The sequence below is a fragment of the Panthera uncia genome, chromosome F1 (genome assembly GCF_023721935.1).
Source record: "Panthera uncia isolate 11264 chromosome F1, Puncia_PCG_1.0, whole genome shotgun sequence".
NCBI lineage: Eukaryota > Metazoa > Chordata > Mammalia > Carnivora > Felidae > Panthera > Panthera uncia.
Window position 1 is genome coordinate 59,937,345 of NC_064813.1, and position 12,978 is coordinate 59,950,322.

The window sequence follows — 12,978 nt, forward strand, 5'->3', positions numbered from 1 at the left end:
CATTCTCCGAGACCAGCTGCTTCTGTCAGTACCATATGTAATAGGACCATTGGATCCCACGTTCTTGTGCCCACACAGAGTACGCTGTGGAGTGGGTCCCATGCTTGGCCACTCTGTAAGAGAGTGGTGCAGACGGAGGCCCTAGGGACAGAAGTCAAACTGATACGGGATTGAAGAGTCCCTATGAGGATAAATGGTTGGCCCTTTCGGTATACATGGGACTTCGTGAAGTCTACTGGTCATCAGGTGGCCAGATGCTACCTTGGAGACGTCGTGCCGTCCTCTGGGCTGCGTGTGGCTCTCTGTTGCTGTCAGGTTGAACTTGCGGTGGCAGCAGGAGCTAGATCGGCCTGTGCAAGCAGAAATGTGTGCTGTTGAGCTCATGCGTGACCTCCGTCGCTGTCACTCCGTTCCCATTGTTCCTGTGCCCGTCATGTTTAGTCATCTGGTGTGTTCAGTTACATAGTGCTTCTGCGGCAGATGCTCTCTGGGAGATGCTAACGAGTGTTTGAAAGATACGCTTTATACCTACTCTGTATTTTCTTACATGTATCTACCCAAGGTTTCTTTGTCCTCAAGATGCCAGTCTGTTTCCTCCCCGGCCCCTTTCCATTGGGTCAGTCATTCAGTACTGCCCGTGAATCCTTCCATATTTGCGCGTGGGGCCACTCCTCTTTCAGCACAAAGTGCATGAACAGGTGCACTGTTCCAAAATCCCCTTGCCGAGAGGATTTTCTCTTGCCAGCCTGAGTGAGCCATGGCTGAGAAGAGGCTACAGGGTGCTTCTTGTCCGAGTTCCGGTACGCCCCAGTTACCAAACTTATCCTTTTATGAGCCAAGCGTGGACTTTTGCTTCCTCCTTCAGGAATTCCCTTAGAGCTGGAGACGTAAGGTGAGGTACAACAGGGGTGGACACCAGCGGGGGTGCGGGCTGGCTGCTTGGGCAGCTTGTTCATGCCCTGGGGTCCTTCTTGCTCCCAGTCTCAGAGGGACCCCCTCCATCCCACAGCGGACTGCTGCTCTGCACCCACTGACCTCGTAACTCACTGAGTCTGACAGGATCCAGTTCACGATGGGAAGTTCCAGCCGCAGAGTCACCTGGTGTCTCAGGTTAGGTCTCAGCTCTACCAGGACTGAGGAATAGTTTTTCAATATATATCTCTATATATTATATATTATATGCATATAATATATATATATATTATATATTATATAATATATCTCTATAATTATATAATTATATTTATATTATATATAATATATAAAAATATATCATCTATAATTATATATTATATACATATAATATATAGAGATATGTAGAGATACATATTTTCTTCTAATTATTCTAATATTTTTGAATTCTTTTTTCTTCTAATTCTTTTGAATATATGTGACTACTTTCTTCCAATTCTTTTGAACATATATGATTATTTTCAACAGAGGGCAAAGCCCAGCATTCCAGAAGGCTGCAATGCAATTATTCCACAAACCCCACTTGACATCTTTGCCCATCGTTGGGGCTTCTGGGACCATAGGAGCATGGGCCAGGCAGCAAGGCACTTAATACCACAGCCTGGACCTTCCGAAGAGCTTTCTGCTACTCCAGGCCTCACTCAAAACTGACAGCCTTTTTCATCTCTCCATATGTGGGTCAAAGCCATGTTCCTAGGTATGGAGTGTGCTGTCCTAGGGAATTGTCCTACAATTCCCTGAAGGAATTGTACTTCATTCTTCACGGGAGGGAGTGCAAAATGTGATAATCTGTCTTTGCTTTGAAGAGGGTGTCCTGGCATAGCTCTGCCCACTGGACCACCACGGACTTCATAGACATACGTGACGCCTGAGTGTTTCTCTGGAGGAGTCTGTGTGCGTGCCTTCCCGAGGCCTCTGATGTTCCAGCCAGGGCTCGCTTGTCCAACACTATCAACATAATTGTCAGTGTGGATCAATGTGCTTTTCTGTGAGACGTTCACGTGTTTCGGTCATCTTTAAGTTATTTTATCACAGAAGGAGGGAGAGTTAATAACAGCCGGAGGAAAATTCTAAATGTAGAGTGTTGTATACTCTAGGTGAACACACGCCTTTAAATCCCCTTTTCTGTCTGGGGAGTTTGTAATAAGCTGCTCCAGCAGACTGAGCGATCCGTGAAGTATGATGGAGGTCAAGATGCCCTGCCCAGAACCCACCCTTCACAGGAAGGGCTTGCCACCCAGCTGGACTCTCTTCAAATGAACTATGTCACTGAGCCAACATACACTCACGGTATGCCTGGGACTAGATTCTCGGGGTGCTAGATCCAGAGTGCCAGGGCAGATAATGCTGTAAAGAAGAACCTATTGGAGTGCCTGGGTGGCCAGGTTGGTTGCGTGTCCGACGTCGGGTTGGGTCACGATCTCACGGTTCAAGTGTTCAAGCCTTGGGTAGGGCTCTATCCTGTCAGCACAGAGCGTGCTTCTGGTCCTCTGTCTCCCTCTCTCTCTGCCCCTTCCCCGCTCATGCATGCATGTTTTCTCTCTCTGTCTCAAAAGTAAATAATCATTTTTCAAAAATAGAAGAACTTACTGACGGGGGTGCTTTTTACTGACATACAGGATTTAATATACAGCCAAGGACCTAAGGACATGGTGTAAATTTGCTGTTGGTGTGGCTCTTAGCAAGACCAAAAAAGGCATGAGCCACAGTGAACCAAGTTGAAATGCCACAATTAGCACTGTAGTCTGTGGAGAAGGGAGTAAGGAGTTGAGGAAAGTTAGTATGCTGGGATGTATATGCTATAAACGGCTGGAAGAAATACCAAGCGATTTTGTTTCCATGGGGAGCCCTAGAGGACAGACCACCTATCAAAGTCATCGGGAACACATGGTGAGAAGAGATCCAGAATCACTGAAAGGTCCAGCATTGGGCTTTTCTCTGTAGGTCCGCTTCTTTCGAGTTGCCTGACCTTGGGTGTTTAACAACTTTCCTAAGCTTTAGTCTCCTTATCTATAAAACTGACCTAATACCTACCTCACAGAGCTTCTGTGAAGATTGTTTGAAATGCTGTTTGTAACATTCTCAATGTAGTACTTAGTACATACTAATAATATCAGTTACTTTGAAGTGTTAAGACAAAGCTCATCTAAGGTACTTTGGGAGTTTATTGAAGAGACACCAGGGAGAACGTATGTTTTAGCCTGCCCTGAATGAATTTCCTGTTCCTGGTCATTGACTCATAGCTGCTGCTTACACAACCCCACCCCCTGTTCTTATAGTCAGGCATACAGCCATTTAGGCCCTCTACCCCCTAAGGGACACTTGATGAACACTTGTCCATGCCGGGCAAATCATTTCCCCCTTGGGATCTGTACTAGAATTAATGAGAAAAAGGAACGTTCTTGTCAATAGATTTTTAGCTCTTCATGACAACCTGGTCAACATTTTGAAAGAGACTGCCTGAGAATGAAGAAACACAGAGGAAATCAGAATCGAGAGGTTGGGGGAGCTGGGGAAATGGTGGGGGGAGCACAGATTCCCGAGACATCCGTTTAACTCTTGGGTATAGCCACATGTGTCCAGCTCCTCCTCTGGAATGTTACGATTAATGGATCAATATCCATCCCAGCACCCTTTTTGAGGGCTAGTTCTAGCTGGGTTTCTATTCCTTGTAGCTGAACAATTCCTGACCTGTAGAGTGAGGTCATCTCATCTGGTGGTCAGAGAAGGCTTCTCAGAGGAAGTAAAATCTGAATGGGCACTTGAAGGACAAGTAGAAATTGATGTGGCCAAGTGAGTCAAGAGGAAGGATCGGTCAAAATGGCATGGATGAGTTCTCTCTTAGCCTATTCACCCTTCTGTGATAGACTCAATGATAACGGCTTTGCGACCGGAACACATTGAAGATTATAGACAGAAAATAAGAAGGGGAAGAGGGCAATGAAAACTTGGGACTTACTAACGGAGTGGCCTTCATGCGAACAGGGTTGGCGGGGTAGTGGAGCTTAATAGAGAGCTGCTTCCAGGGAAAACATAAAGTAAAAGGACTAACTAAGTACAGAAGATCATCATGTGTGCAGCAATGAGAATGGAAGCAGAGAGTCCACAACAGCTCTCGGGTTGGTAATGATAATAGCATCTGCTGCTGTGTATTGAGCCCTTACTGCATTCCAAGTACTGTGTTAGGTGCTTCACCCTCATTATCTAATTTGATCCCCGCGACCACTTGGAAAGGTAGGTGTTTCGGTCCTGCATGTCATAGTTTATTTTTTCTCTCCATTTGATCATTTATACAAGCATGAGTTTATTCCTCTCATTTGAAACACCAGGAAGGAAACCATTTTGTCTTCAACTGCCCCTCCAGCTATGATCTAATTCGTTTGACCCTCTTTCCCAGTGGCCTTCCCATCTGAAGACTTGGCTATAATTCAGTGATGCCTAGTCTTCTCCTCTGATTCTCTCTTTTCTAATTGAGATTTAATTAACATTCAATGGAAGGCCCAGCTCTCAAGGGTACAGTTCAGTGAGTTGCGACAAGTGCTTACACACGTGTAGCTAGCACTCACAACAAGATATAAAGCATGATCGCCACCCCAGAAAATTTCCTCATGCACTTTACTCCTCAATGAGCTTCCTCCCCACATGGATTTCTATCTCTATATAGTCTGTTGTTGCATTTCTTTTTTTTTTTTTTTAATTTTTTTTCAACGTTTTTTATTTATTTTTGGGACAGAGAGAGACAGAGCATGAACAGGGGAGGGGCAGAGAGAGAGGGAGACACAGAATCGGAAACAGGCTCCAGGCTCTGAGCCATCAGCCCAGAGCCTGACGCGGGGCTCGAACTCACGGACCGCGAGATCGTGACCTGGCTGAAGTCGGACACTTAACCGACTGCGCCACCCAGGCGCCCCTGTTGTTGCATTTCATGTCCTCAAGAAATGTAGGAATTATTTGTTTTCAGCCTGATATCTTTTGCTCAACATTACATTTTTAAGCTGGATCCACTTTGTTGAGTATCATTCTTTTGCATTGCTGAGTAGTTAACATTAAAGGATGGCACCATAATTTGAAAATCCATTCTCCTGTTGATGGATATTTTAGTTTTTTCCCCAGGTTTTGGCTATTATGAAGAGGCTGCTTTGAGGATTTGTGTATAGGTCTTTGAGTGGATATATGTTTCCACTGATTTTGGACACATATCTTGGAGTGGATGTGTTGGGTGTTATGGTTAGTGCATATTTTACTTTAAAGAAACTGCCAAACACTTCTTCAGCAAACTTCTAACATTTCACATTCCAACCAGGAACACATGAGAGTTCCATTTGCTTCACATCCTCCACCATGTTTATGGTGAGCAGTCGTTTGGATTTTTAGCTATTCCAGTGAGTGTGAAATGGTATCTCCCCATAGTTTTAGATTCAATTTCCTCTGATGACTTCTTTTCTCTTTTAAATCCACTTGGATCAGGCATTTGCCCTGGCCAGTTCACTTAAAGCAGTCCTTGTCAAGGTTTCCAATGATTTCCCGAATGGAAGTCCTGAGTCCCCTTATTATTTGACATAGCTGATCGTTCTAGCTTCTTTGACGGTTCCCAACGTGTACTCACCTTCCCTCATTGACCATTCCTTCTGATTATCCCTTGCTGGTTCCTCATTATCTCTTGACTTCTAACATCGGATTATCCCTTGTCCTTATTCCTCATCCTTCTTCTCTTTTGTTGGTGATCTCCCCAGTTTCGTGACTTTGCATTTGAACTCTCTATCTCCAGACCTCTCTCCTCTAAACCACGGACTTGGGCATGCGATGACTTGCTGGATGTGCCCATTAGGGTGTCAGTTAGGCATTACCACTTCACATGTTCAAAAAATGAACTCCTGAGCTCCTGTAATAAATCTGCCCCTCCGTAGTTTTCCCTGTCTACAGTAGCCGCAGTCCAGCCTTCCAGTTGCCCAGGCCCCAAACCCTGGAATCATCCTTGGTTCTTTTCTTTCTTTTCCACCTGCCATCAAATCACTAACAAATGTCTCCAGAGTCAACTGCTTTTCATCTTGTGTATCGCTACCATTTCTGCCCAAGCTACCAAGATCTGTAACTTAATTTAATCTAACTTAATCATTTCCTAACTAGTTTCTCTGCTTCCGCCCTTGTCTTCATACATTTCCTTCTAAAACAGCAGCCACTGTGAGCCTCAGGAGATGTGACTCAGGTCATGTCACTCTTCTCCTCGAAGTCCTCTATTCCCTGAATACTTGTCACCTATCACGTGCCATCTGGGGGGGATTCTGGCATAAACAAAACAAGCAAGTCTCTTGCCATTTTGGAACTTGTGGTTTCTTAGGAAGGATGGACATTAATTACATAGTTGTTTCATAATAATTCTAATAACTCTGACAAGGGGTAGGTACCTGGAACAGTGAAGAGGCATAATAGAGACTCAAGGAAGACTTCTGGAAGAAACGTTATCTACCTTGAAATCTGAAGGATGGGTAGCCCCGTGCTGATCTGTGAGTATATAAAATATCACATCATTAGAAGGTGGTGGAATGAATATTCAAAACCGGGTTACTATGTCTCTAAACCTTGAACTTCTAAGCACCATGAAATATTGTCCTTGATGGTAAATATGGTGATCATGATTTATCAAGATCATAAGTCCCTTAGGTAATGGAGCCTGGACACAAATTCAAGATCAAGCACTCTTTGTGTTTTTGCTTATTATTTTTTTTTAATGTTTATTTACTTTTGGGAGAGAGACAGAACACTAGCACGGGAGGGGCAGAGAGAGAGGGAGACACAGAATCTGAAGCAGGCTCCAGGTTCTGAGCTTTTAGCTCAGAGCCCGATGCGGGGCCAGAACTCATGAACTGTGAGATCATGACCCGAGCTGAAGTCGGACGCTTACCCGACTGAGCCACCCAGGCACCCCTGGCAAGATATACATTTGAAATGGATAAGAAGAAAATTAATTTCTTAACTATGCTCAGAAAGTCAAGCTAAAAACGTATGTTATATGGATTAATCATAATCTCAAGTACCTTTATATAGAATTTACTATATAATATGCACTGTGCTAAGCACCCTACATAAATTGGGTTTTTGATAATTTCATACAACATTACAAAATAGGGCTCATTCCCATTTTGCGGACAAATAAATTGAAGCGCGGAGAGATAAAATCGTAACCCCAGGTCACACGGTCAGGAAATGGCAGAAGTGGGTTTTGAACCAGGTGTTCCGGCTTCTGAGACTGCTGTCGTAATAACCGTGTTATCACTGCGGATATGTCTATGTTTTCAGTCCGCAAGCACTCTGGCAGCACTAGCTTCTGGTCGCGCCTTGAGCGAGGAGGGGTGGCAGAAAAGAGAGCGTTATTGATTTTTCTCTTCCAGTTCTTATTTATTCATCCCTGGCCCCGGTCCACACCCATTGCCTTTAGAAACCAGTGTTTCTTTGGTAACAGTTTCAACACCTGCTAAGTAAATCGCAGACAGGCCGCGGGATTGCAGAAGCAGCCCGTGGCAGGCAACCTCGTGTCGGGCTGTGTGAGTGACAGGTGGCTTGCAGAGGCTCCACGTACCCCCTTTCAGGCCGGTCCCTGTGGCATCAGAGACCCCGCCTCACTGAAACCATCGCGGACCTTCTTTAACGGTTTCGATCGCTCACAGAGATTCTATTTTTAGATTCCTCTTTTAGGATTAGGAATCCACACGTACACTTAAAAACAAAAGAAGCAACATGACCAACAATAGGCAGGAGCTAGTGCATCCCAACTTGTGAGGAATTTCTCTTGCAAACAGCTAATTGAAACATTCCTTCAGTCTGTGCTGTCCAGTTTTGACAGTGGCTCTGCCCCTTGTCATAAAATCAATGGTCTTTTTTATCCCTTCCCTTCTTTCACCGGCTCGCCTCTGACTGTAGGGCCTTCCTTCCCCACTCAGACTCTTCCTCAGATCACCGGGGTTAAGTGATCCTTTCATACCGCCTGGCCAGACTGTCACAAGGCATCGAGTGGCTTTTGAAAATGAGCCACGTTAAATGGACTTGATGGGGTTACAATCACCATTATTGCTATCACCACTGTGATAAAATGGAACAATAATGACGGGGGAAGGTACTTATCACTGTCTTTTTGAGATCACTTAAGATAGTTTGGGTCTGCAGCTTTTTGCCAAAGATAAATGGAACATGTACAAGATAAATGTGGCCGTTGCAGAATCTTTTGTGTGTGAACTTGCGTGGGCCTGTGTTGTTTACCTGGGCGACAGCCAGAGAGGCGAAGATAAAGACCGCACAGTGAGCCCCCGGCGGGCACAAGGTGGCCACCTGTCGTGGCTGAGGGTCAGAGTACGTTGATTAAAGTGAGTCAGGATGTGGAGAACGGATTCGAACAGAATATCATATCGCTGCTTTCTTATTGCCAGCGTGCCATCCCCTTGCCCTAAGCACACGAGATCGCAGGATGGGTCAAATTCTGTGCTTCAAAAGCTAACAGTCACTGTGGTCTAGTTGGAAAGGCCCAGAACTTGTCCCCAGTAGTTCTGGGTCCTAGTCCAGTCGGTCACTACCTAACTTGCTGTGTGACCTGGGATGAGGAATGTGACCTTCCTGCGTTTCTATTCCTGAGACTGATCAGCTCGCTGTACCGGCCCTGGATGGCCTTGGTTTTAGCACAGAGTCTCATGTCCTAGGAAACCCCCCAGAATGGCTGGTGTCCTTGTTGGTTTCTTATCTTCCTTGTCTTATAATAATATTACCCCCTTCTGTGAAAGCCACTGAGTAACGTAAAATGAGTTAGAAATGTAAAGTAGTATAATCGTTATAACGTTATCCCCACGGGGGACACCGCACAGGGTGCAACTTGGTCCTGTCTCTTTAAAATCTCCAAGCAGTCCCCATATGTATCAGGAAGGGACCTTCCTCCTAACTGGAAAAGTCTGTCGTCGGCATAGTGGACACTAGTAATGGAAAGAGACCACAGCACTGATCAGATTACCTGCACTCAAGTACACAGATTCATGTTACAAGGGGTCAAAAGGACTTTGCTTGTCTCCCTTGCAGGGAACGCTACCTCGGGAGGAGTGTGGTTAAAAAGAAAGAAAGGCTTGTCGAAGAAGAATCCAAAAACGCTGGTTTGCGGTCTGATCCCTCTCCTATTTGACGTGTTTGCTGAATTGTAAATTGCTACGCCTCAATTACTGGGAAAATGAAAGGAGACCAAGACTGTGTAGGCGCCCGCCATGTAGCAGTTGTTCAATAAATGTTAATTCTTTTTCCTAAAAGGGTTTGCTCCTTGCTTCATTTATAAAAAAAAAAAAAAAAAAAAAGAAAAAAGTGGGAGTCAAAATTTTTTTTTCTCTCTCTCTTTCTTTCTTTCTTTCTTTCAACATGAGAAGCCAAACGCTGAGTTGGTCTATTTTCACTATTTTCAGCAATTTTGCATTCCCAGTTCCAGAAGTTTTATATAATTGAGAAATATACAAACTAAAAAGCACTAGGTGGTTTTTTTGTTGTTGTTGTTTTGTTTCGTTTTGTTTTGTATTTTGTTTTTGGTCCAATGCACCTGGTTTTGTACCTGGCCCACCTACGGGCATAGGAATGATAGTTTTATTTTCAATTATTTTATAATGAACAGTGAAATGATGAGTCCCTGTGGTAACGTCTTTATTACAGACTTTGCATGAGATGTGCCCGCAGCCAACGAAGGCACAGAATGCTAGTCTTTATATTTTTACCTCTGTCAGACAGAAATGCCACAGACTGTCTACGGCCATACCACCCTGAACGCACCCCATCTCGTCTGATCTTGGAAGCTAAGCAGGGTTGGGCCTAAAACCAGGACATATTCTAAAGCTCTGATTTACCCCCACCGAATGTCTTGGAGAAAAAAGAGAAACCTGATGACCTTCCAAGATTTGGTCCTGATTTCCATCCCACTGCTAATGTTGTCAAATATATATCTGATGAAGAGGGAAATGATCTCGAGGGGTTCTGTCACCTGCATTTGCTGGGAAATGCTGGAGCCAGTTCTGTGACTGCACTTTGTTCACAAGATCCCTTCAGGGGACACTTCTGCAAAGTCCCCCGCAGTTAGGGTCCAGGGACAGAGAAAGGGAGCGTTTTCTCTTATCGTGAAGTCTTCCCAAGAGGAGCCAACAGACGCACTTCACCCGAGAGTTTTGCAAAGAGCCTCCACCAGGGACCGTGTGAGCTGGATGGTCCTGCTCGGGCTCACTGGTGGGGTTCTCCCAAGTAAGGGCCACACGGAGGGAAGGCAGGAGCACCAAGAGGATCAGGGCCTGCCTCATGGTCAAGGCCCTCTCAAGTCTAACTTCCATAGTGTCCTCAGGCAGCAATTTATTGGTGTCCAACCAACAACCAAGGGTGGAGACCTCCTCAAGTTTCTTCTACTGAAAAGAACAAAACCAAGAAGCAGCCAGCTGGGGGAAATAGGGGTGCATTAGTGAAATTCCTGGAAACTCTCTCCATTCGATAGCGATGTCAGCGACCAGGGGGTAAACACACCTTGAAAAGTTCTTCACAATTGGAAGGGCTAGAGTCACATAGATGTTCAAGCATTGCCTCACTTGATTTATGATGCAGGATGCCTATGTTTTTGCTTTACGTTATTTATAGGTTTCAATGCGGTCAATCAGTTCGTCTGTCTGGACCGAAATCATTTCACCTATAAAACGAGGTACTTAGGATAATTCTGAAACCTCCTCCAATTCTAAGACTGTGCTGCTCTGGCATCGCCAATATCCTCCATAAAGCGCAGAAAATTATGGAGTAAATCCCCCATGCACCCATCACCAGTGTTGCCACTTACCGACATTCCAGAATACCTTTATATAAAAAGAAAAACAATGTATAGCTATGAAATATTATGTACTATTTTTGAAAATGCCAGCAATCCATGAAGGAACAAAATGAAATCCATCCTATTTTCTCTACCTAGAGATTAACCATTGTAGTATGTCCTTCCAGACATGTTGTTTGACAAGGCAGTGCCATTTTCAACACTGGAAAACGAACGCATTCTTGCCGATATCCTTCAGTTAAAAACGCAAACCAGAATAATGGCATAGAAATTGGGAGATGCGAGTTCTCATCTCGAACAAGCCGCTGACTCCCTGCCCCTTGCCCTTTTCATAGGCCTCGTTCTCCCAGCCTTGGACAGAAAACTCATGGTCTCGGATGTTCAGTACAGACCCCCGGGCTCGGGGATCTTCCGAGTGCCATGGCCCACCCACCCATAGCCCGGGAAGAGTGGATAAAGGGCTCAGGTACTAATACACACGTGTGTAGGAGATCTATGCCTGATATTCATTCTGCATGCCTACCAGTAACTTCTGTGAACTCACAAGATTCATTCTCATGACATCTTTCTCAGTACAGTTCTGACGCCCCTAAGAGTCAGGAGGTGGTGAAATGAAACTCACTTGGCTTTCTTGCTCTTGGTCAGCACTTCTCCAAGAAGCTTTGAGGATCTTCTGTGCCAGAATCACTTGGGGTGTGTGCTTTCAGGGTTAGACACCTGGGGCTTGCTTCAGCCTTGCCGAAGCGAGGATTTGGGGATGTGAACCAGGAACCTGAAATATTTTATCAATAAATTTATTTACTTATTTTGAGAGAGAGAAAGCATGAGTAGGGGAGAGGGGATGAAGGGAAGAGAGAGAGAGAGAACCCCAAGCAGGCTCCCTGCTTAGCACAGAGCCTGACATGGGGCTCAATCTCACGAATTGTGAGATCATGACCTGAGCCGAAATGAAGAGTCAGACATTTAATTGACTGAGCCACTGAGGCGCTCCAAGAATCTGATATTTTAATAACTTCTTGAGAGGGTCTTAAATAAAGATGGAGTCTTTGTCTTTCTAGAACTTCTCTTACCTTCTTATAATTGGCTATTATCCACTGCATCATTCACTTATTCATTAAATATATTAATGGTCTTGGGACACCTGGGTGGCTCAGTTGGTTAAGCATCCGACTCTTGATTTCAGCTCAGGTCATGATCTCATAGTTCATGCGTTTGAGCCCCATGTCCGGCTCCCTGCTGTGAGTGCAGAGCCTGCTTTGGATCCTGTCTCCCTCTCTCTCTGTCCCTCCCCCGCTCATGCTCGCTCTCTCTTTCTCTCTGTTTCCCAAAAACAAAATAAAAAAATACATATGCATTGTATATTTATATACATTTTTCTAGGTGCTGGAGATAAAACGATGAATAAAAGTTAATCTCTGACGTACTAGAAAGAAGTCCTAATGTCTAGTTTATGCTGAAGTCTTTTCTTCTCACACGGTTTATCCTTGGAAAACACGATGACTTCAATAGGCTCACATCATCTCGGGTGGATGACCCCTAAATCTGTATCTCTAGCCCAAATGTCTCCTCCCTGAAGAGCCCTCTTATCTTCAAATACCCTCTGGACATTTGTATTTGGATCTCACCTTGTCATCACTGAAGTACACTACCTAAAGTTGAAGTCATTTCTGTTTATTTCTACCTCCAATAAAATCAGCTTCCCTTTGATTTCCCCAATCCTGGAGTCTGCTAAGCTTGAAATCCAATTGTGCTCTATCCAAATTAGTTGTGTATCCTCTGGCATATTTCCTATTTCAACCCCATTTTTGTCATCTGGCCCCAGCCCGCTTTATCTTACACTCATAGAATCTTAATTTGGCCTTAACTTGCACTTCTGACTTTATTCTCTCCCACAGTAGATATGTCACCAGATTATTCTTTTTAAAATAAGGAAAGGGCGCCTGGTGGCTCAGTCAGTTGAGCATTCGACTCTTGATTTCAGCTCAAGTCATGATCTCAGGGTTGTGAGTTCAAGCCCTGCATCAGGCTCCAAGCTGAGTGCGGAGCCTGCTTTGAGATTCTTTCCCTCCCTCTCCCTCTGCCCTTTCCACACTCACACCCTCTCTAAAAAAATAAAATAAAATAAAATAAAATAAAATAAAATAAAATAAAAAAGAAAAGAAAAGCTGTGGAAACAAAATAAGCATGGA